The sequence below is a fragment of the Pinus tabuliformis genome, chromosome 1_1 (genome assembly GCF_031772625.1).
Source record: "Pinus tabuliformis cultivar Carrire ecotype Pingquan chromosome 1_1, CPIR1, whole genome shotgun sequence".
In the NCBI taxonomy this organism is placed as follows: domain Eukaryota; kingdom Viridiplantae; phylum Streptophyta; class Pinopsida; order Pinales; family Pinaceae; genus Pinus; species Pinus tabuliformis.
This window is the reverse complement of record NC_142297.1, coordinates 668,203,018-668,225,336: the sequence shown is the minus strand read 5'-3', so window position 1 is coordinate 668,225,336 and position 22,319 is coordinate 668,203,018. Positions and strand designations below refer to the sequence as shown.

The following is a 22,319-nucleotide window of genomic DNA, read 5'->3' as shown; positions in this document are numbered from 1 at the left end:
TTAATTAATGCTAAGTTAAGTTAAAAATATGAAATATAAAGTTCATGCAAAATATGTCATCGTTCTTGGACTAGTGCAAGATGAGGGTGTATAAGAGAGGTAAAACAGCGGTAAATGGTTATGATTTAGGAAGGGATAAATGGTCAAAAGAGAGCAATTTATGGGGTTAACAGATATCAAAAGGGTTCTCCAGTTGTCTAAGCAAAGTAAGGTGGGAGATGGTTACCTTTACCAAAACCACACAGAAATAAGAATCTATGGTTGCTAGCTTGCCCCATACAAACTGCCCAAATACCTCCCCATGAGGTTATTCGCTCTAGAGTACTATAGGCACATAATGAACTCTAATGAGATCAATTTTTTCTCATCTAAGAAAAGATATCAATTAAAAGTCAAAAACCAGTGAGGCCCCTTCATTTGCAATTCTAGAGAGGCAGGGGAGGAAGCAGATCAAATATTGCAAAAAATGAAGTTCCAAAAAAGTTTCATGTGGAGGTATGACCCTCAAGAGTTTATGACCAGATTTAGAAAGAAGGTCAAGTTGGGACCTTATATTCATCACCATATACCGGAAATAGAGAGATGCTAACCATTTTGAGTGGTTAGAAAACACTCTCTTAGACAGAGATAGTAGAAAGGTAGATGTTGAGAATTCCTCAATTGATTTAGAAAGATAGCTTGATTAAAGCTCGTTTCTACAGGTACTTGAACAACAAGAAAGAACCATGAGCACCCCTCCTATTATGCAGACTCCTTAGAATGAGGAAAAGAATATCAAAAGGAACAGAGAGGAAGCCTCCAGCTCAAGCATGGAAACTTCCAATGTTCAATATGAGGCCAGTCAAAGCAAAAGGCATAGGCTAAATCTTGTTTCAGAATAGGAAGACACAAAAGGCTCAGTAAAAATAACTGATACTAAGTTAGACATAAGTAAAGGCATGACTCCATCTGGAGAAACACTGGAGCCATCCACATCACAGACTCAGATTTTGGAAAGGAAGCTAAGTGTAGAAGTTTCCTCATTTAGTAATCCTGCTGATAAGGATAAGGACATTAAGGACAGTTTCAAAGAGATCAAGGTGAGAAATGAGAAACTGAAGGCACAATCCTATGCTCAGTATCTCAAACTTACGCCTACAAATCAAACTAGGTTGATGTCAGCTTTTGACATCAACGAGGGGAAAATGCAAATATCCTTCATAAAACAAATTGTACAGTAGCCAAGGACATTAGCAAATTACAAAAAGATTGATTTTGAGGTATTGGCAAGGGATATTCATCCCATTGACCAAATAGAATTTCACAAACAGGTTGGAGAAATGATATACTCCACCCTTACAGGGAAATCCATAGCTTCCCATCAATTGCAAAATTCATTGAACAACATTTCTGCCCAATATTAGCTAGAAAAGGTCTCTTCACATGCCAAAGACACCAGAATCAAGTCTTTGGAAGACTTAGTGATTGAATTGGGACATGATCCCAAAGACATCAAGGCAACCGAGTAGCTGATCAAAAAGAAAAATGAGGACATTGCAGCCCTCAAGAACCAATTGAAGATACCTCAATTGCAGCATCCCCAACACAGGAAGTATTAGAAAATCAGACAAGTGATGAAGAGTTGATGGACTTAGTCCTCAAACTAAATGATCAGTTGAGGGAATTAGAGAAGGAATTGGATAGCCTAATCCAATTAAAGCAGACTGATATTGCCACCACCTCAGTGAATGTTATCCCAACAGTCACCGCAGTTGTTCCTTCCACATTGGCTCCCACAACTCCTGTGGCCACAGCACAACCAGTTTCTACATAATCTACATCAGAATCAGGTACATCTGGAGAAGAAGCAGCAAAATTGGTTAGGGCTATGGAAGAGATGTCCATACAAGCCATAGAAATGAATAAGTTGAAATAGAAAGTGACAAGCTTGGAAACTGATTACAAGCTTGCCAAAATAATGCACAAAGAAGAAGTGGAGAAGGCTACTAGGATGAGTGAGAGATTAAAAGCCATGGAGAAGGACCTAACACTGCAAGAACCCCTTGGGCAAGCTAAGGAACTACTATGGGCCAATATCATTAACTATGTCAATGATATTTGGCCATCCATTCAGGTGATATTTGAACAAATAGATTTAATAAAGATGGCTACAGAGGCCATCCAAAGAGTAAAAGAAGAATTAGGATAGATGCCTGAAGATGCTACCAGAATTATCCAGTTCCTTAACAGTAAGAATAAGTATGAGCTTCAGGAATTGGAAATAGAAGACGGGACAGAAACCATTTTGGAGGTGAGGAAGGTCCTCTCCAAGAGAAACTTAATGCTAAACTTGGAGGACAACTGTCAGAATATGTGGGTAGCCGTACATAGATTTATGGCCAAATTTCAAATTTTGAGAGAGAAAGGGTTACCCAGTCCCTTAGTGATAAATGACAAGTTCATGACACAACAAGACTACAACAGCAAAAACAGAGAGCTAACAAAAGAACAGGTCAATACATCATCAATGAAGGCATTTCCAACAAACAAAGTACTCTAGCAGACCTTTGAAAACTTGTTTTACATCGAGCATGAGGTAAAACACTTGTTCATCACTAAGCCTACTTTTGCCAAATACACCGAGGTAGATGAAATATATAGGAGGATGCTAAAAATACAGTTGCCTGATGCTGAAACATGGGAGAAATTGACTGATTTACTGTAAGAAATATGCTGTAAAAAGGTTAATGTACAGTGAAAGTAAAACAACCAGGTAAAAAGATGAAGACAGATCAGTAGAGTCAAAGTGTATCAGTGTCAAGGTGTATTAGATGAAAGGCTAAAGTAAATGAATCTTCCAGCGTGAAAGATCAAACAAAAAGGTAGCATAAAGGGCTAAAGATCAAAGAATAAAAGCTAGCAGTACCAAAATAAAAGGGACGACATGAAACAGTTCAATAGTTGTCTCTATCTTCTTGCAAGAAGATATTTTATTTCCTAGATTAAATCTCAAATTAGTTTGAGATATTTTGTAATAAACTTTTGTATAAATACTTCACAATTCGAAGTATGTAGTGTGGATTCTATTAGACATTTCTATAGACTTTTTGATCAAGAAGACTCAAAGGCTATTGTATTAGTTGATGAGCTAGCGATCTGGATTGATTAATAAAGATCATACTTTTCCAAGGATTCATGTGTTGAGCGAAGTTTAGACAAGTATTTTCATGTGTTTTTGCCAAATTTTCTCAAAGTTATTCATAACCTTATATGTGTTTCAATCTAAATGCTATAACTAGAATGATATTTCAGAACTTGTTTAAATCACACTTTGTTTTAACAATTAAGAATTTGAATGTTTTCTTCTGATATTTAAATTAAATAATTCTTAATTATTTTTTGGTTTAAATTGATTTCATAAATAATCTAAGTTAAAGGATCCTTAATTTCCCTTTGATTTTGATTACCCCTTCCTTCCTCATTCATTATCTGGGTCTAAGAACCCTTAATTACTCTCTCACCCCGAGTGAAACCCTTGCACCCCTTTGTCTCAGATATCTGAAATAAGCTCTGCTATCTTGCCCTTGGAACATCCCCTTTACTGAGTTAATCCAGTTTTTCTCCCTTATCAATTGACTCCATAGCCCAATGATCCAAAAGAAATCAATTTATCCATCTGTCTAAGCAGATCCCACCACCCAATCTCAAACAGAAATCAAACAACCCTTAAATAATCATATCTAGCCTAAAAACATATTAACTAAAACCAAGTTACATCTTAAAGAGAGAGCCCTCTCTGAGCATTAGGAAGGCTAGGTCCTGATCTCCAAAAGTGGATAGTGGTTACCTTTGGTTTTTCCTTCTTATTACTTCAAAGGAATTACTGGAGTGATAACATTTCTGATGACCATACTAGGGACCTTCGACCCTCAGTCTCCTAAAACTTTAAGGAAACCTTAATTTAAATCCTGGGCCCCTTAAGGTCATTACTGGAAGTAAATTTTCAGAAAATTTCATAAAAACAGTTTAAAAACTTAAAATTTTGGCTCCTAAAAAGATTAACTATGCTAGGGCCAACCCAGATCCAAAACCTGCAACCATAGTGGATGACCCAGAGAGGATTTTAAGACAACCTAAAACAGTAGAAACTCAAGCCAGTAGTAGCAGGTTAGTTAGATCCAATTCACTCCCTGAAGAATTATCAACTTTAGAAGACATCCCTTTCGATTTATCATTTGATATCTCATTATTCAGAAGTAAATCTAAGAATTCAATCCATGAAGCAATCCTAGATCTTGAGTTTCTTAGAATCATTGAATAAAAAAGGGTTATTCATACAGATCTGGAAAAATTAGTAGTTGAGACTTTTGATAAATTAGAAGCTTGGGCCTCTAAATTGATAAGTAATGTAGGTGAGTCTTACATTCAACAATCAACTGAACTAGCTGCCTTTACTACTGATTTCCTTGGAGTTTCTTCACAAACTTCACTCCCTGTAAATCCACCTTCCTTTACCACAACTTCATCAATTGTATCTACCACAATCCAATCACCCAATCCATTTGTTAATCAACCATCTTCATCATCATCTAGTTCACCTCCATCAGTTTCAAGCCCTTCTTCAACCACCTCAACTTTACCCCCAAGTCAAGCCAAAATCACAGCAATGGCAGACAAATATGCTCCCCTAGTTTTACTTGCTCAACTCCATGCCATGCCTCCAAATTATCAGAGTAAGATTCTCTTGTTTGATGCTACTGGTCATTACACTGCCCAACAACATGTAAACAGGATGTCTGACTTTTTTGAATTTCATGAAATAGATGAAGCAGATGTCCAGATGAGACTATTTGCCCAGACTCTAACTGGTGATGTCAAGAAGTGGTTCAAAGCCTTTCCCGATAACCATATTGCAGACTTAAAATTTCATGGGGTTTTTATTGATCGATGGGAAAGAAAGAAAAATCCATTACAAATACTCTCTAAATATGACAATATTAAGAGAGCTCCCAACGAGTCAGTTCAGGACTATTGTACCAGGTTTAATAATATCTATAATGCAATTCCAACAAACATCAAGCCCCCACCTGACCTAGCATTAATTAAGTTCCCTGATGGTTTTGATGTTGATATGTCATACCAGCTTAGGGAGAGAAATCCTGAAACACTAGAACAAATGCAGAGTAATGCTATCAGTGTAGAGGCCAACCTGTTAGCTAGAAAAGCACAAATGAGGAATGAAAAGAAAGTTGTGTTTAAAGAAGAAGCTTCAGCTTCAGATGGTAAAGTAGATGTTTTAGCTAAAATTTTAGAAAGAATCATGGATAGGTTAGATAACATGGAGAGGAAAAATCAATGGGAGAATCAACAACAACAAAACCCAATAAGAAACCAAAATTTTAGGAAAAACCCTAATACTACAAAAAATGCTACAGCAGACCAAGAGATTAGGCCCCCCTTCCAAGAAAACTATTTTGAGGATTCACAAAACCAAGAACCAGAGGAGGATACCCAGATTAACTTGTTGGAACCACAGAGGAAAACACTATTTTTCTTACTCAAGAAGAACATGATCTATATATGCTTCAGCAGTTACAGTTAGAATCTGGTGAATCTTTTGATTTTAAACAGGGATATGAATCAACAATATATGAGGTACATAAACAATATAGCTTGAGGAGTAAGAAGAATAGTGAAACTCCCATTAAAAGATCCATACAAACTCAAACTAAGCTAATAAAAGAAGCTCCAGTTAATAAAGTCTTGCATATTCTCCCTAGACAAACACCAGAGACTTCAACCCCTAGGATTGTAGATATAACCTCCACTGAAACCCAAATAGAGCCAATCATTGAAAACAATCAAAATAAAACAAGTCAAGGCAAAACAGTAGAAACACAAACTGAAATTCCTACCACTGAGAAAAAGGATAAAGACACTCAAACTGCACACATTAAGGAAGATATGAATTAAAAAAACAAACCTCAACCCCCTTTCAACATTAAAAATGAAATATCCAAATTAAAGATATCTGTGCCTTTGACTGAATTGGTAAAAAATGGATCTTATAGGTCACATATAACTGAGACTTTGAACATAAGAGAGGGAGAGGGTTCTGTTAATTTGAATGATGACCAGCCTCAATTGTTGTTTGGCCCTGAGGCCAATGGAATTCATCAACAAGGGGGAGTTCCTCCTTTTTACATCAGCCTAAATATACATGATAAAATTCTGCATAACACTATGTTGGACTCAGGAGCATCCCACAATTTGATGCCAAAGGCAATAATGGAAGGACTGAACCTAGACATTACCAGGCCTTATAAGGATTTATTTTCTTTTGACTCCAGCAAGGTTAAATGTCTTGATCTAATCAAAGACTTATGCGTAACTCTTATCCAATGCCCTACAAAGAGCATTCTAATGGACATTGTAGTTGCAAACATCCCACCAAAATATGGAATGCTACTATCTCGCTCATGGGGAGAAAAACTACAGGGATCCTTGCAGTTGGATATTTCTTATGCTACCATATCTGTTTTTGGCCAAACAAGAAAATTATATAGGGAGACCTTGATGAAGTACATGGTTAGTAGTAAGGAGAAGCCACAAAACTTTCCCATATACTCCATGCATTCAGATATGGACTCCTTCATTCTATACAATGTAGAAACTGATAAAAAGGAAATCACAACCAAAGACCTTAAGTATAGAACAACTAATAGTGAAAACATATTCCATGAGTCACTTTGGCATTTAGACTTTGATGGATCTTTCAATAGGTTAGGAGCTGGTGCAAGAGTGTGGATCCATAATATGGAAAATAACCATGCTGAGGGACATGCTTTCAGATTGAATTTTAAATATACCAATAACATGGCCGAATATGAAGCTCTGATTCTTGGGTTACAATTGGTTAGGAAATTGAGAGCCAAAAGAGTTTCTGTCATGGGAGACTTAGCGCTAATTATGAAAAAAACCAGTGGTGAATATTCTGTCAACTATCCAAGGCTTGGTAGATATAGAGACACTGTTTTAGACTTGGTCAAGGACCTCCTAGAATCAAACTTTGCTGCCATTCCCAGAAAATAAAACATGCAGGCCCACAGTTTAGCTACCTTTGCTAGTACTTGTAAATTTCCATTTCAACCAAACCACCAATACACTACAGAGGTCAGACATAGGTCTGTTATACCAAATAACCTTAAATATTGGCAAATTTTCTCCCAAGACTCTCAGATCTATGATTTCATGAACAATGAAGGTGAATTTCGGAATTCTAAAATAGACACTGATTGTACAATAGACACTAATGTAGAAAGTAGTTTAGATGTAAATATTTTTTATATACATAAACCAACTAATATTACTAAACTAGAAATAGTTAGTTTGGAAAATGTAGAGATAGCTGAAATAATGGATGATGACCCTGATGTTCTTAATTTGAAAGATAATTTTTTGCCTAAAGGGTTAGTACCTTTAGAGGATTTGTTTGACTCTAATGATGTATCTAGGAAACCCAATATGGAACCTCTGAGAGCTGACATAGAAGAGGTTAATATAGGAACTGAAGATAATCCAGAACTCATTAAGATATCTAAAGCCTTTCCCCAAGAGGAAAAGGATAATTAAGGAAATCTGTTTAAAGAGTTCTAGGATGTATTTGCATGAAGTTATGAAGACTTAAAATCTTATGACACCAGCATAATCCAACACAAAATACCTTTTAAAAGAAGATCATAAACCTTTCAAACAGAAACTGAGGAGGATAAACCCAGTTCTTATGTCATCCATAGAGAAAGTGGTTGAACTAATGTTTGATGCTCAAATAATAGCACCCATTAGATACTCAGATTGGATTTCAAACTTAGTTACAACTAGGAAAAAGACAGGTGAAATTAGACTTTGTGTCAATTTTAGAAACTTAAACAAGGTCTCTTTAAAAGACAACTACCCCTTACCAAAAATGGCACCATATATTGCAAAGGGTAGTGGGCTCATCTAGGATTTGATTTTTAGATGGATTCTCTGGCTATAATAAGATATTAGTCCAACCTGAGGACCAAGCCAAAACTGTGTTTACCACTCCTTGGGGAACCTTCATGTATTTGAAAATGCCCTTCAGATTAATGAATGCAGGTGCCACATTTCAGAGAGCTATGGATATATATTTTTCCAAGGAAATCCATGATTTCTTAGTAGTATACCAGGATGAAATTACAGTTTTCTCTAAATCTGACAATGAACACTTAGACCACCTCAGAAGATTATTTATCAAATGAAGGAAATTTGGGATTTCTTTAAATCCTAAAAAGACACTTTTCGGTCTTGAGGAGGGAAAGTTGTTAGGACACATCATATCCAAAGATGGGATCAGGATAGACCCTGCTAGAATAGAAGCCATTTTGATCATTTCCCATCCCAGAAACATAAAAGAGCTACAGTCATTTCTAGGTAAGATTATTTTTCTTAGGAGATTCATCTCAAATCTAGCAGAACTAATTATGGAATTAAATAACATGCTAAAAAATGACTCAACAATCAAATGGACATTGGAAGCCAAACAATACTTTGAGGCTATCAAGGAAGCATTGACCAAGACTCCAGTCCTTATTAGACCTGATTTTAACAAAGATTTTATCATTTTTTCTTTTCTTCAGAATACACCATTGCAACAGTCTTGTTGCAAAAGAACAATCAAGGATATGAACATCTAATAGCATTCTTTAGCAAATCCTTAAGAGATGCCATGCTCAAATATAATATCATGGAAAAACAGGCTTTAGCTTTGGTTAAAGCTATCAAAGATTTCAGAGTATACATTCTATACTCTCACATTATTGCTTATGTTCCAAACTCTATAGTTAAGGACATTTTGACTCAAGATGGACCTGAAGGAAAAAGAGGAAAATGGATTGCCACAATATTGGAATATGACATAGAGATAAAACCCACCAAGCTCATCAAAGGGCAAGGTTTAGCCAAACTCATGGCTGAATTGAACTGTCAAGCCCTTGATATCAATTTCATTAGTGCCCTTGATGATCAGGAGGAGATGGTGACTCCACAGATTAGTGAACCTTTTAATGATTCACCATGGTATGCAGATATTACATTTGTATTACTAAACTTACAAGCTCCTCCTGGATTAACAAGGACTAAAGCTAGATTCTTAAAAATGAAATCATTAAGATATTTTGTGATAGATAATGTATTATTTTGGAAAGACAATAGTGGTGTTGTTTTAACTTGCTTGCTAAAAGATGAAGCTGACAAGATTTTACAAGAGTTTCATGCAGGGAATTGTGGAGGACACTTGTACTGGAAGAGTACCGCTGACAAGATTCTGAGGGTTGGCTTTTATTGGCCTACCTTGTTTTCAGATGTTAAAAACATGTGACCTCCTGTCATAAATGCCAAATTTTTTAGGGAAAGAGAAAACTTTTACCACTACCTCTTAAACCAATTTCCACTGAAATTCCATTTCAACAATGGGGTTTAGACTTCATTGGAGAAATACACCCAGCTTCCTCAGCCCAACGCAAATGGATCTTGATAGCCACAGATTATTTTACTAAATGGATAGAGGCCATACCTTCTAGGCAAGCCATAGATACTATCATAATCTCCTTCCTAGAGAGAAATATCCATTCAAGATTTGGATGTCCCCAGAAGCTTATTACTGATAATGCAACAACCTTTAAGTCCAAAAGAATGGTAAATTTCTGTAACAAATACCATATCACCCTTGGTCATTCCACAACCTATTACCCTCAAGGTAATGGACTGGCTTAGTCATCCAACAAAAGTCTGGTTAATATTATCAAAAAGTTGTTGGAAGATAACAAGAAGACATGGAACAAGAAGTTAGTCAATGCCTTATGGGCAGATAAAATGACTACTAAAAAATCCATTGGAACATCACCTTATCAGCTTGTCTATGGGATGGATGCAATTTTCTCATCATCCTTGGGAGTGCCAGTCATGAAGATCCTTCAGGAATTACAGGTGGAACCAAATGATATTCAGAGACAAATAAATCAAACTATACACTTGCAACAGACTAGAGAAGAGGTATATGTAAAATCACAGATAATCCAGGAAAAAATCAAGAAAGTCTTTGATAAAAAGACTAAAGAAGATGATTTTCACATAGGCGACAAAGTCCTTAAGTGGGATTCAAGGAGAGAAGACAAAGGAAAGCATGGAAATTTTGATTTTATATGGCAAGGGCCTTATGTCATTTATGGCTATAGAGGCAACAATGCCTTTTTCTTGAAAAACATATATGAATCAGATCTACCAGGAGGACCTATTAATCGTAGGATGCTGAAGCATTACTTTTCGACTGACTTACAATAATATAAGGTTAGAATTACATAGTTTACTTTTTAAAAGAAAAAGAATTGATAAGGGTTCGCTAGCCTAAATGCACCAAAATAAATGATGAAAAATGTCAAGGTAAGTAATGGGTAAGTAGAAGAAAGGTTGCTGAAGTAGAAAGTCGATTGCACAAAATCATTTATATCATGTTTAAACACATCTTTCAATGTGCATGAGCAGTAAAGAAAGCAAGAACAACAGTTTACAAGTTGATTTAATTAACTCCCCCTCAGTCATTTCATCCCTATACTTACTAATTTCCCCATCTACAAATACATTGTTCTAAATACTAAAAATCCTTCAAGTCATAAAGGCTCAGAGCATTTCTTTGACTTTTGGTGGGACCGGACCCTCGGCTTAATGACTTACGGACATCAAGTGTTAGGATTCCCTTCATAAATTTCATCTCCCTTCATTTCCCTAATAAAGCCCCTTTTCCTAAGGTTAAACTTCATTTTCCTAGGAAAAAGTAAAAGCCCCATGGTAAATTTCATTTCACTCAAAAAACCCACAAAAGTGCCTTATCCTAATTATAAAGCGTATGTAAATAAAGTGCACAAGTATTACATTTATGCTTAAGGGTATGCTCACTCTGCTCATTTCATATTAATTTTTTAACATAATACTATAATTCCAAAAATATATTTTCCCATATATAATTAAATCTCCTATATAGTATCCAAAGCCTTAGTTTAGCTATAAAATATACATTTACCCCATATTCTCGACAAAACTCGCTTAATTCACCACTTTTTGGTAAAGCTAATTAATCCCGGCATTAAATCCCGCCCGATCGTTTAAATCCCATGATTAAATCCTAATTAATCCCAAACCACCAAGGATTAAAGCCCCCTCCCCCCCGAGACCTTTACCATATCACCCATGCACATCCCTCACTTGACTACTATCCGATCATTAGTGCCCACATTCGACGGTCCACAACCATAACAGGTTCACCCGATGACCGACTGTTACCCGCCCGATAAATTGTTTTGCCCCGACCCCCATATGCTACGGGGTGACCCCTCCGAAATACCACCTCCTGCAAAAAAGCGGTGTGATGGCTTGGGAAACCACCTCCCCACCAAACCCGAAAAACCGCCCACTATTCATTTGAGAATTACCCGCCAAAAGTGACTGTTGCTCCAAAAAAAGGCCGAGAAGCCCTTTTTTCGTCTTTTTCGCTCATTTTTCTTTGTGAACCTCTGCAAACCACTGCGACACCTGCAAACATTGCAATCACCAATTGACCTCAAATTCCACTCCTGAAGAAGCTGCCGAGACCCCAATCAACCTCTCAGTCCTGACCAAAACCATTCAAGCTTATGCAGTTGCCGAGAACACCGAATTTCAAGTCAATTCACCCAAATTATATGTATCTGAAAACAAATTACAGTCACCCCTTCAAATTTGAAAGAGTTCAGTCTTAAAGTATTTTAATTAAGTAAAATTAATTGAAATTACTTTAAATTAAAAACGAATACCCAAACCCTTCTGAAAATTTCCAGTTTCATTCAAAACCTCTGAATAAACTTGTTATTGCCAAATTCAAATCCACAAGAACTGAATTATGGCTTCCCCTATGGCCATGGATGTTAGACCTATCACAACTCCCCATTTAGACCTCGAACACCTACCCTTGGCTGACAGGGATTTCCAAATCAAAGATACAACTACCCATACACTCCTACTTAAAATCCATTGCTTGAGTAGGGAAAGATATCTGAACCATGCTGATGATATTGGCCTTTGGGAGTCAAATTTTCCCAAATACCAGTTTCGAAAGGTACATGTCTTCCCTGAAATTGTCCATATGTGCCATGCATGTTACATTCCCAGCCAGAGAGCCATAATGTCCCCTGAACAAAAGGTTTTGTTCATAATTATAGCTGAATCAATTAATGAGATGTTGCATGTCCAACTAGGTCTGAACCTGACCCAACTCTCCATTGGGGATTTGTTAGAGCTGTACACCAAGTTGAGTCCATCAAGAATAACCCAGATAATCCAAACTTTCATTGTCAAAGAGGAGCACATTCCTAAAGATCCCCCTCCATATGTCTCTGCCATTTTCTCTGATAGGGGAAAGAAAATTGTGACCATGATATCATGTATTCTGGGCTATACAACTAATGAATTTATTGATGAAATTATCTTGGCCTTCATGTCCATTTACACCCTAGGATAGCCTCTTGCTACTTTGTATGATTATGCCCAGTTCATAGCTGAAAGAATGCATGAACAATTCACCATAATGCATAATGAGAGAGTATTAAAATACTCATATGTTCTCTACCATATGTTTTTATACTATCAGCTAGACAAATTTCCATTCACTCTCCAGAAGCTGGATACTAAAGGCCAGCCAAGGTCTGTTATATTTTGGACCCCACTTTTCCACAAGTTTCAATCACCATATACCTATGCAGACTTCATTGACTCTTTTGTTCATCCAGTCATGACCATGCTGACAGGGAGCCCTCCACCCAGAATAAGTCAAGAGATCAAAAGGGTTCTCCAGTTGTATAAGCAAAGTAAAGTGGGAGATTGGTACCTTTACCAAAACCACATAGAAATAAGAATCTATGGTTTCCAGCTTGCCCCATAAAAACTACCCAAATACCTCCCCATGAGATTATTCGCTCTAGAGTACTATAGGCAGATAATGAACTCTGATGAGATCAATTTTGTCTTAGCCAAGAAAAGATCTCAATTCAAATTCAAAAACCAGTTAGGCCCCTTCATTTGCAATTCTAGAGAGGCAAGGGAGGAAGCAGATCAAATACTGCAAAAAATGAAGTTACAAAAAAGTTTCATGTGGAGGTATGACCCTCAGGAGTTTATGACTAGATTGAGAAAGAAGGTCAAGTTGGGACCTTATATTCATCACCCTATACCAGAAATAGAGAGATATGCTAACGAGTCTGAGTGGTTAGAAAACACTCTCTTAGACAAAGATAGTACAAAGGTAGATGTTGAGAATGCCCTGATTGATTTAGAAAGATAGCTTGATGAAAGCTCATTTCTGCAGGTACCTAAACAAAAAGAAAGAACCATGAGTACCCCTCCTATTATGCAGACTTCTCATAATGAGGAAAAGAATCTCAAAAGGAGCAGAGAGGAAGCCCCCAGCTCAGGCATGGAAACTTCCAATGTTCAATATGAGGCCAGTCAGAGAAAAAGGCCTAGGCTAAATCCTGTTTTAGAATAGGAAGACACAGAAGGCTCAGTAAAAATAAATGATACTAAGTTAGACAGAAGTAAAGGCACGACTTCATCTGGAGAAACATAGGAACCATCCACATCACAGACTCAGATTTTGGAAAGGAAACTAAGTTTAGAAGTTTCCTCATTTAGTAGGCCTACTGATAAGGATAAGGACAAGTTCAAAGAGATCAAGGTGAGAAATGAGAAACAGAAGGCACAATCCTATGCTCAGTATCTCGAACTTACGCCTACAAATCAAACCAAGTTGATGTCAACTTTTGACATCAAGAAGGGAAAAATGCAAAAGTCCTTCATAAAACTAATTGTATAGTAGCCAAGGACATCAACAGATTACAAAAGGATTGATTTTGAGGTATTGGCAAGGGATATTCATCCCATTGACCAAATAGAATTTCACAAACAGGCTGGAGAAATGATATTCTCCACCCTTACAGGAAAAGCCATAGTTACCCATCAATTGCAGAATTCATTGAACAACATTTCTGCCCAATATCAGCTAGAAAAGGCCCCTTCACACGCCAAAGACACCAGAATCAAGTCTTTGGAAGACTTAGTGATTGAATTGGGACATGATCCCAAAGACATCAAGGCAATCGAGCAGTGGATCAAAAAGAAAAATGACGACATTGCAACCCTCAAGAAGCAATTGAAGATACCTCAACTGCAGCATCCCCAAACACAGGAAGTATTGGAAAATCAAAAAAGGGATGAAGAGTTGATGGACTTAGTCCTCAAACTAAATGATCAGTTGAGGGAAACAAAGAAGGAATTAGATAGCCTAATCCAATTAAAGCAGATTGATATTGCCACCACCTCAGTGAATGTTATCCCAACATTTACCACGGTTGTTCCTTCCACATTGGCAGCCTCATTGGCTCCCACGACTCCTATGGCAACAGCACAACTAGTTTCTACAGAATCTACATCAGCAGCAGGTACATCAGGAGAAGAAGCAGAATAATTGGTTAGGGCTATGGAAGAGATGTCCATACAAGCCACATAAATGAATAACTTGAAAGAGAAAGTGACAAGCTTGGAAATTGATTACAAGCTTGCAAAAATAATGCACAAAGAAAATGTGCAGAAGGCTACTAGGATGAGTGAGAGATTAAAAGCCATTGAGAAGGACCTAACACTAAAAGAACCCCTTGGGCAAGCTAAGGAACTACTATGGGCCAATATCATTGACTCTGTCAATGATATTTTGTCATCCATTCAAGTGATATTTGAACAAATAGATTTAATAAAGATCGCTACAGAGGCCATCCAAAGAGTAAAAGAAGAATTAGGAGAGATGCCTGAAGATGCTACCTGAATTATCCAGTTCCTTAACAGTAAGAATAAGTATGAGCTTTAGGAATTGGAAATAGAAGACAGGATAGAAACCATTTTTTGAGATGAGGAAGGTCCTCTCCAAGAGAAACTTAATGCTAAATTTGGAGGACAAGTGTCAGAATATGCAGGTAGCCGTAGACATATTTATGGCCAAATTTCAAATTTTGAGAGAGAAAGGGTTACCCAGTCCCTTAGTGATAAATGACAAGCTCATGACACAGCAGGACTACAACAGCAAAATCGGAGAGCTAGCAAAATAACAGGTCAATACATCATCAATGAAGGCATTGCCAACAAGCAAAGTACTCTACCAGACCTTTGAAAACTTGTTTTACCTCCAGCATGAGGTAAAACACTTGTTCATCACTAAGCCTACTTTTTCCAAATACATCGAGGCAGATGAAATATATAGGAGGATGCTAAAAATCCAATTGCCTGATGCTGAAACATGGGAGAATTTGACTGATTTAATGTAAGAAATATGCAGTAAAAAGGTCAATGTATAGTGAAAGTAAAACAACCAGGTAAAAAGATGAAGACAGATCAGCAGAGTCAAAGCGTATCAGTGTCAAAGTGTATCAGATGAAAGGCTAAAGTAAATGAAGCTTCCAGCGTGAAATATCAAACAACAAGGCAGCATAAAGGGCTAAAGATCAAAGCATAAAAGCCAGTAGTACCAAAATAATTTGAGATATTTTATTTCGTAGATTAAATCTCAAATTAGTTTGAGATATTTTGTAATAAAATTTTTTATAAATACTTCACAATTCAAAGTATGTAGTGTGGATTCTATTAGACATTTCTATAGACTTTTTTATCAAGAAGACTCAAATGCTATTATATCAGTTGATGAACCAGCAAGCTGGATTGATTAATAAAGATCAGACTTTTCCAAGGATTCATGTGTTGAGTGAACTTCAGACAAGTATTTTCATGTGTTTTTGTCAAATTTTCTCAAAGTTATTCATAACCTCATATGTGTTTCAATATAAATGGTATAACTGGAATTATATTTTAGAACTTGTTTAAATCACACTTTGTTTTAACAGTTAAGCATTTGAATGTTTTCTTCTGATATTTAAATTAAAAAATTCTTAATATCTCTTTGGTTTAAATTGATTTCATAAATAATCTAAGTTAAAGGATCCTTAATTTCCCTTTGATTTTGATTACCCCTTCCTTCCTCATTCATTATCTGGGTCTGAGAACCCTTAATACCTCTCTCACCCCGAGTGAAACCCTTCCACCATGGAAAATTTTATTCCAGGCTTCCACCCCTCTGGCTCAGATATCTGAAATAAGCTTTGCTATCTTACCCTTGGAACATCCCCTTTGCTGAGTTAATCCAGTGTTGCTCCATTATCAGTTGACTACATAGTTGAATGGTCCAAAAGACATCAATTTATCCATTTGTCTAAGCAGATCCCACCACCCAATCTAAAAAAGAAATCACACAACCCTTAAACAGTCATATCTAGCCTAAAAACATATTAACTAAAACAAAGTTAAATCTTAAAGAGAGAGCCCTCTTTGAGGATCAGGAAGGCTAGGTCCTGATCTCCAAAAGTGGATAGTGGTTACCTTTGGTTTTTCCTTCTTATTACTTCAAAGGAATTACTAGAGTGATAACAGGGTGCTCTGCCCCTCATCCCCCCTGTCGCCTTGTCCTAAAATTTCTTCTTCCCCTGTCTCCGGCAAAGGTGATTTGTCACCTTTTTGTGACTCACATTGTTCCTACTCCTTGGCAGCACATTCTTGCTCCACATGAGCCTTTTCTATGACTTCCTACTTTTTCTGTGTTGTCAGGGTATGCACAACCTACTTAGCTTCCTCCTTTCTTTTCTTTGTGGTTGAATTTTACACACCCATTCTTGGTCCAGTAGCTAGGTTTGACGGGGCATGCCACTCTGCAGGCCATTTCGCTACAACCTCCTACACATCTATTTTTGTCACCAAATAGGGCAAGTCATGCCATTTCTGCTCTAGATCCTTCCGCGCTTGGATATATACCTTGTGGAAGTCAGCCTTGAATGCCGCGTAGGTTGACAGTTGCGTGAACAAGGTTGGGGAAAACCTCAGATGCTGATTAATGGCCATGTGGAGATCCATTTCCATGAGAACCCAAAATATATTTGTTTCAGAAATCCGCACGGCATCCTTTATAGACCATAAGGAAGCGAATTGTGCTACCTCCAACAATCCTTCCTCGAGCGGAGGAAATTCGCTATCCTCTAGCAATTTCCATGCAACTAGGACAATTTACAGTAACAACCAAGGGTAGTGAAATGGATTGGTTTCATCCTGGGCCTCACAACAGTTCGCCAAGAACTCCTAACAGAGGTATCTTTCCCAATTAAAGTGTACACCTTTCGTGCACTGTGCAACAAGGGAAACTACAAGCGCCGGAACTTCGACCGCGCGACATTTTCTCATCACCTTCCTTGCTAAAATCTGGGCAACCAATTGAACTATCGAGTCTGTTATATAAATAATTGAATACCCTTGTGACTTCTTAAGGAGGTTGTAATCCCTCTTCATCCTTTCTACGAGGTATTTTTCCCCAGTCTTTCTGCCAAACTCCTTCGTTGGGTTTGCGCCTTTATATGGTAGGTGTGTGATTCTATGAATGAGCATGTCTGTAATGAGGATAAGCCCTCCTAGCCATAAATAGCCATCGTTCACCAATGTGAGAAGCTGGCACACACAGATTATGTTAATGGGGGTGCGGTGATAATGGGGCACCCACAATAGATTGAGTAACCTTGAGTGCTTGACACCGCAGACCCATTCCTCTGTTTCCAACATTGTAACACCTGATTCTGCATAATAGACCCTCTGCATGTACTTGTTTGTTGCCAAGTGTGGAAACCTAGCATGGTCTGTGAGGTCCCAATCCTCCATTTTCAACAACACAATCCTTGCAAGCCACAGACCTTAAAAAGGGACTTGCTCAAGTAGCAGGGGCGTGGAAACAATGAACTTCTCAGAATCTGGGTCCTTCGTCACCTTTACTTTTCCCTTCCACAAAGGGATATTCTCAGGGAGCCTTGTCATGGCTTCCACTTATTCAGCATCTATACCCTTTATTCCCTGGGCCTCTTCCTCCTCCAAGTCCACTACTTTCACCAGCTGCTTATCTTTCTTCTGCTTCTATGTTTCCGTATGCTTCCTTGGGGATGCACGCACTGGCACTAGCTTTTTTTGGTTGTCCTTCGTGGATTTCTTTGATTTGGCTGGTTGGGTTTCTCTGGTAGGGGTAGGATTTTGCTTAGGCGACCTCGGTGTCATAGGCACAGTAGCTAGACCTTCCATACTTACAACTTCCGGGGCAGCTGTTTCGAAGACAACATCGCCAGTACTCACATTTTCAGCAAGACTTGGTGCAGACATTTTTTCAAGGATAAACTTCTGGTTTATTGCAGGCAACTTAGCAAACGCAGGGCTCACAACTAAATCCTCCCAAAACGCTCGACTCATAAGCAACAGACAATGAAATTCACTAACAATTCTGAGAGCACAAAGTGTTCTCTATTGGACTAGCACACATAATTTATAAGGAGTTTTGGATTCAAATCCAGCTGTTCCCCCCAATTTCTGATAATAAATGTTGTTTTGGCTACATATCTTCATAGATTTTTGCCTTAAATTCTACTGCCCTACTCCACGTAACCGTCTTTTGTCCATCAAATGATGAATAGTAACTCCAATGGTCACTTTCCTGTTTTGCTGTGTGGTACCTTCCTCCATGGCCCAGCTTCCTGAACGCAGTTTTATGGGTTGCATCTCCATCAGTCTTCATGCAGCTTACTCACTGCATTGTCCTCCAAACTGGGTTGTGTAGTTTATGGTCCCATGCTCCCTTGCAACTGCTTGGAGCACTAAGACTATTCTGCTGCCATATAGTCATTGTGTAGGATCCCCTGTATACAACTTCAATTTGTTCCCATTCACTCTTCTCGGGAAGGGTTCCCCATTTAGCTTCGCGAGCTTAAATGCACCTCCATCTATAATTTCTTTGACAATAATTGGCCCTAACCAATGCATCTCTAATTTATCGGCAAATTTAGTGAATTTACTATCATATAAAAAGATTAGATCATTTACCTTGAAAGTCTGAAGCTTGATATGGAGATCATGTCACGCTTTTTCACATTCCTTCTGTACTTGTTGATGAAATCCTCCCAAAAATTGACCTTCTTCAAGCTCCATCAGCTAAGTGAGACGTGCCTCCAAGGCCTCGCGATCTGCCATATCTGTCAAGGCTATTATGCGCAAACTAGGTACAATGTACTCATTCGACATTACAAATTCGACCCCATATACTAATCTAAACAATGTTTGCCCTATCAGCTTCTTACAAGTAGTCCTATAAGCCCATAGTATTGCAGGTACATGCACATCCCTATCATTCTGCTGCGTGTTGTAGACCTTCGTCGGCACTTTCTCCAAAATCTTATTGAAGGCTTCAATAGTTCCATTGGCCTGTGGGTGATATGGTGTACTCTTCTGATCGTAGACCTGGAATTCTTCAGTGAACACGCTTATCGTTTCATTTATAAAGTGCATACCTCTCTCACTCATCAACACTTTCGGCCAGTCACATCTGGTTAAGACATACTCAAACAAAATCTTTGCTACTATATCCCCTGTACAATCCTTATCTGATTGTGCTTCCACCCATCTGGTTAGATATTTCGTCGCGGTGATGATATAGCGTGCACTTGTTTTCTTTCCTGGGGGATGAATTGGCCCAATGAAATCAATCGCCCATTTCTCAAATGGCTGCAAGGATACTTGAGGATTTAATGGAAATTCATCACTTCTCGATGGTCAGCCAGTTCTTTGACATGTATCGCGTGCCTTACAATAGGCCTTGGAATCCTTATGTAAGGTAGGCCACCATAGACCCACGTGCAAAATCTTTTGTGCAGTTTCCTTGCCTGTGTAATGACCTCCCGCAGCTCCCCCATGAGCTTCAGTGAGAATTGTATCTCACTCAAAATCTGGCATATATCTTCGGAATATTTCATCTGCACCCATCTTATACAAACGTCCCGCAAATAATTGAAAAATATGTTGTGTGCACTACTAATTCCTTCTTTTGCTGACTTGTATATCCTTCTGGTGCCATCCCCGTAGTCAAGAAGTGAATAATATCGTAAAAATGATTATCTTCTACGCGCACTCTAGAGAGCTTCACATCTGGAAACCCTTCCTCCAGATTATTAGTCTCCTCGACTATTTCGATCCCCGATAGATGGTCAAGTCCTGAATTTAACCTCCTTGGATTCACAACGACTTCAAAGTCATACTCCTGAAATAATAGCAACCATCTGCAAATTCTCCTCCCCCCAACACAGGCTTATTGACCAGGTATTTCAAGGAAGAATTATCTGTGTACATCTTGAAATGCCCTCCTAATAGATAATGTTTGAATTTTACAGTGCGTACACCATGGCCAATCCTTCACACTTAGTTGTTGAATAATTCTTCTCGACCTTCGATAATTTCCTACTGGCGAAGGCTATAGGATTGTCCATTTCTCCTTCACTGGCCTACGTTAACACTGCACCCAAGACAATGCAAGAGGCATCCACATGTATGTGAAACCCCTTTTTCCAATCAAGGAATACCAAGATTGGCGCAAGGACAATATTTTCTTTCAATACATCTAAGTTGTGCTGACTTTCTTCATCCCAACAGAATGTTGCATCCTTCTTTAGAAGTTTCTCAATGGGCGCAATAATTTGGGCATAAGTTTTGATAAAATTTCTATAGTATCCTATATGTCCCAACATCATGCACAACTGCTTAACGTTTCTCGGGGCCTCAAAATTCACAATTACTACAATCTTTGCAGGGTCCACCATCAATCCTTGCTTGCACACCACGTGACCCAGCAAGATCCCAAAGGGAACACATAATATACATTTCTTCAAGTTCAACGTGATCTAGTATCTGCAACATGTATCCAACATCAAGCGCAAACTTGCTACATGGTGCTTTACTATTACAAAAATGTCCAGTTATCAAAGTATACTTCTAATAACTTATGATAAAACTCCTTGAGTGTTGCTATGACTACGCGGGAAAATATCGCAGGTGCATTATTAAGCCCAAACGGCATCACAGTGTATTGAAACAACCTCACTCCGTCACGAAGGTCGTTTTTCTCCTATCCTCGGGCACGATCTTAATCTGATGATACCCAGAGAACTCATTAGTAAAGGAATAGGTCTGCTGCCCTCCCACATTGTCTAACACTTCGTTTGTAAATGGCGTTGGGAATGGGTCATGGACACACGCATCATTAAGCTTCCGCAGATCTATGCAAATCCTTATCTCACCCTTTTGTTTCTTCTCCTAAACCACCATCGGGCTCACCCAATCAGATTCTTCAACTGGTTCTATGATTCCTACCTCCAACATCTTACCCAGCTCTAGGCTAACCTTTTCCTTGTATCTAGGATTAAAGTGATACGGCCTCTGTTTAATAGGATTTGTGTCCGACTTCAGAGTGATTTTCATAACGCCCAAATCACCAACTATGCCCTTCAATTCCAAAACTTGGTAGGGAAGAGATCTTGGTATTTGCTGAGTAACTCAACAACTTTATCCACGGTAACATCATCCCAATAATCTCCAATTTTCGTGAACTTCGGTTCTGCTTCAGTGCCAATGTTTACTTGCTTGGTCTTCAATGACGCGAAGATGTTTATGTTTTCTATTTGTTGGCCTTAGACTTCACGATGCCCTTTTGCCTCTGGAATATTATTGTTTCTCGGATCTTCATCCTCCTCTTCAGCGGTCACATTATAGCATTCCAACACATGACGCAGCTGGCTGCTCCAGTATGGTTGGATCCATTCCATAGGTTCTTGTGGCATTCCGAAGATAACTGCCTTAATCTCTTGTAGAGCTTCATTTTTTCTTGCGAAGCCGTCTTCAAAGTTGAAGGTCAATAAGAACCCTTCCCTCAATATATCCCACTCTGTGGTGCCATGGCGGAGCTCTGTTTTTAGATACCAGTTCATGGGAATTGTATCCAAAATATGGAAAAATATGTGTACCCACTTTGGTTGCAGTTATGTCCCCCATGCTTTAGTCCATTTTTCTATGTGATGGCGCGGATCATCCCTTCCATTATATTTCTTAGTCATTCTAGTGTTAACACGCCCAAACCACAACTTCATCATTCTTCTGTAATCTCGCCATCCAGCAAATCTATCCTTATGCGTTCCCCTAACAGTGCCAACTCTAATGCTTAGAAGTGATTATCCTCAGGGACTTCTCACTCAAAATCATCCAAAAACATATTTACGTCAGTTAAACCATCATAATAGGGTAATTTCCTTACCTCTGATGAAACACAGTGCAGCGACTTTGTCATCATA

General features: G+C 38.3%; 1 pseudogene; it reads right to left on the bottom strand.

Annotated features, from left to right (window-relative positions):
* Positions 1-22,319, bottom strand: part of LOC149215173 (beta-glucosidase 40-like) — a 322,442-nt pseudogene that overhangs the window by 233,713 nt on the left and 66,410 nt on the right.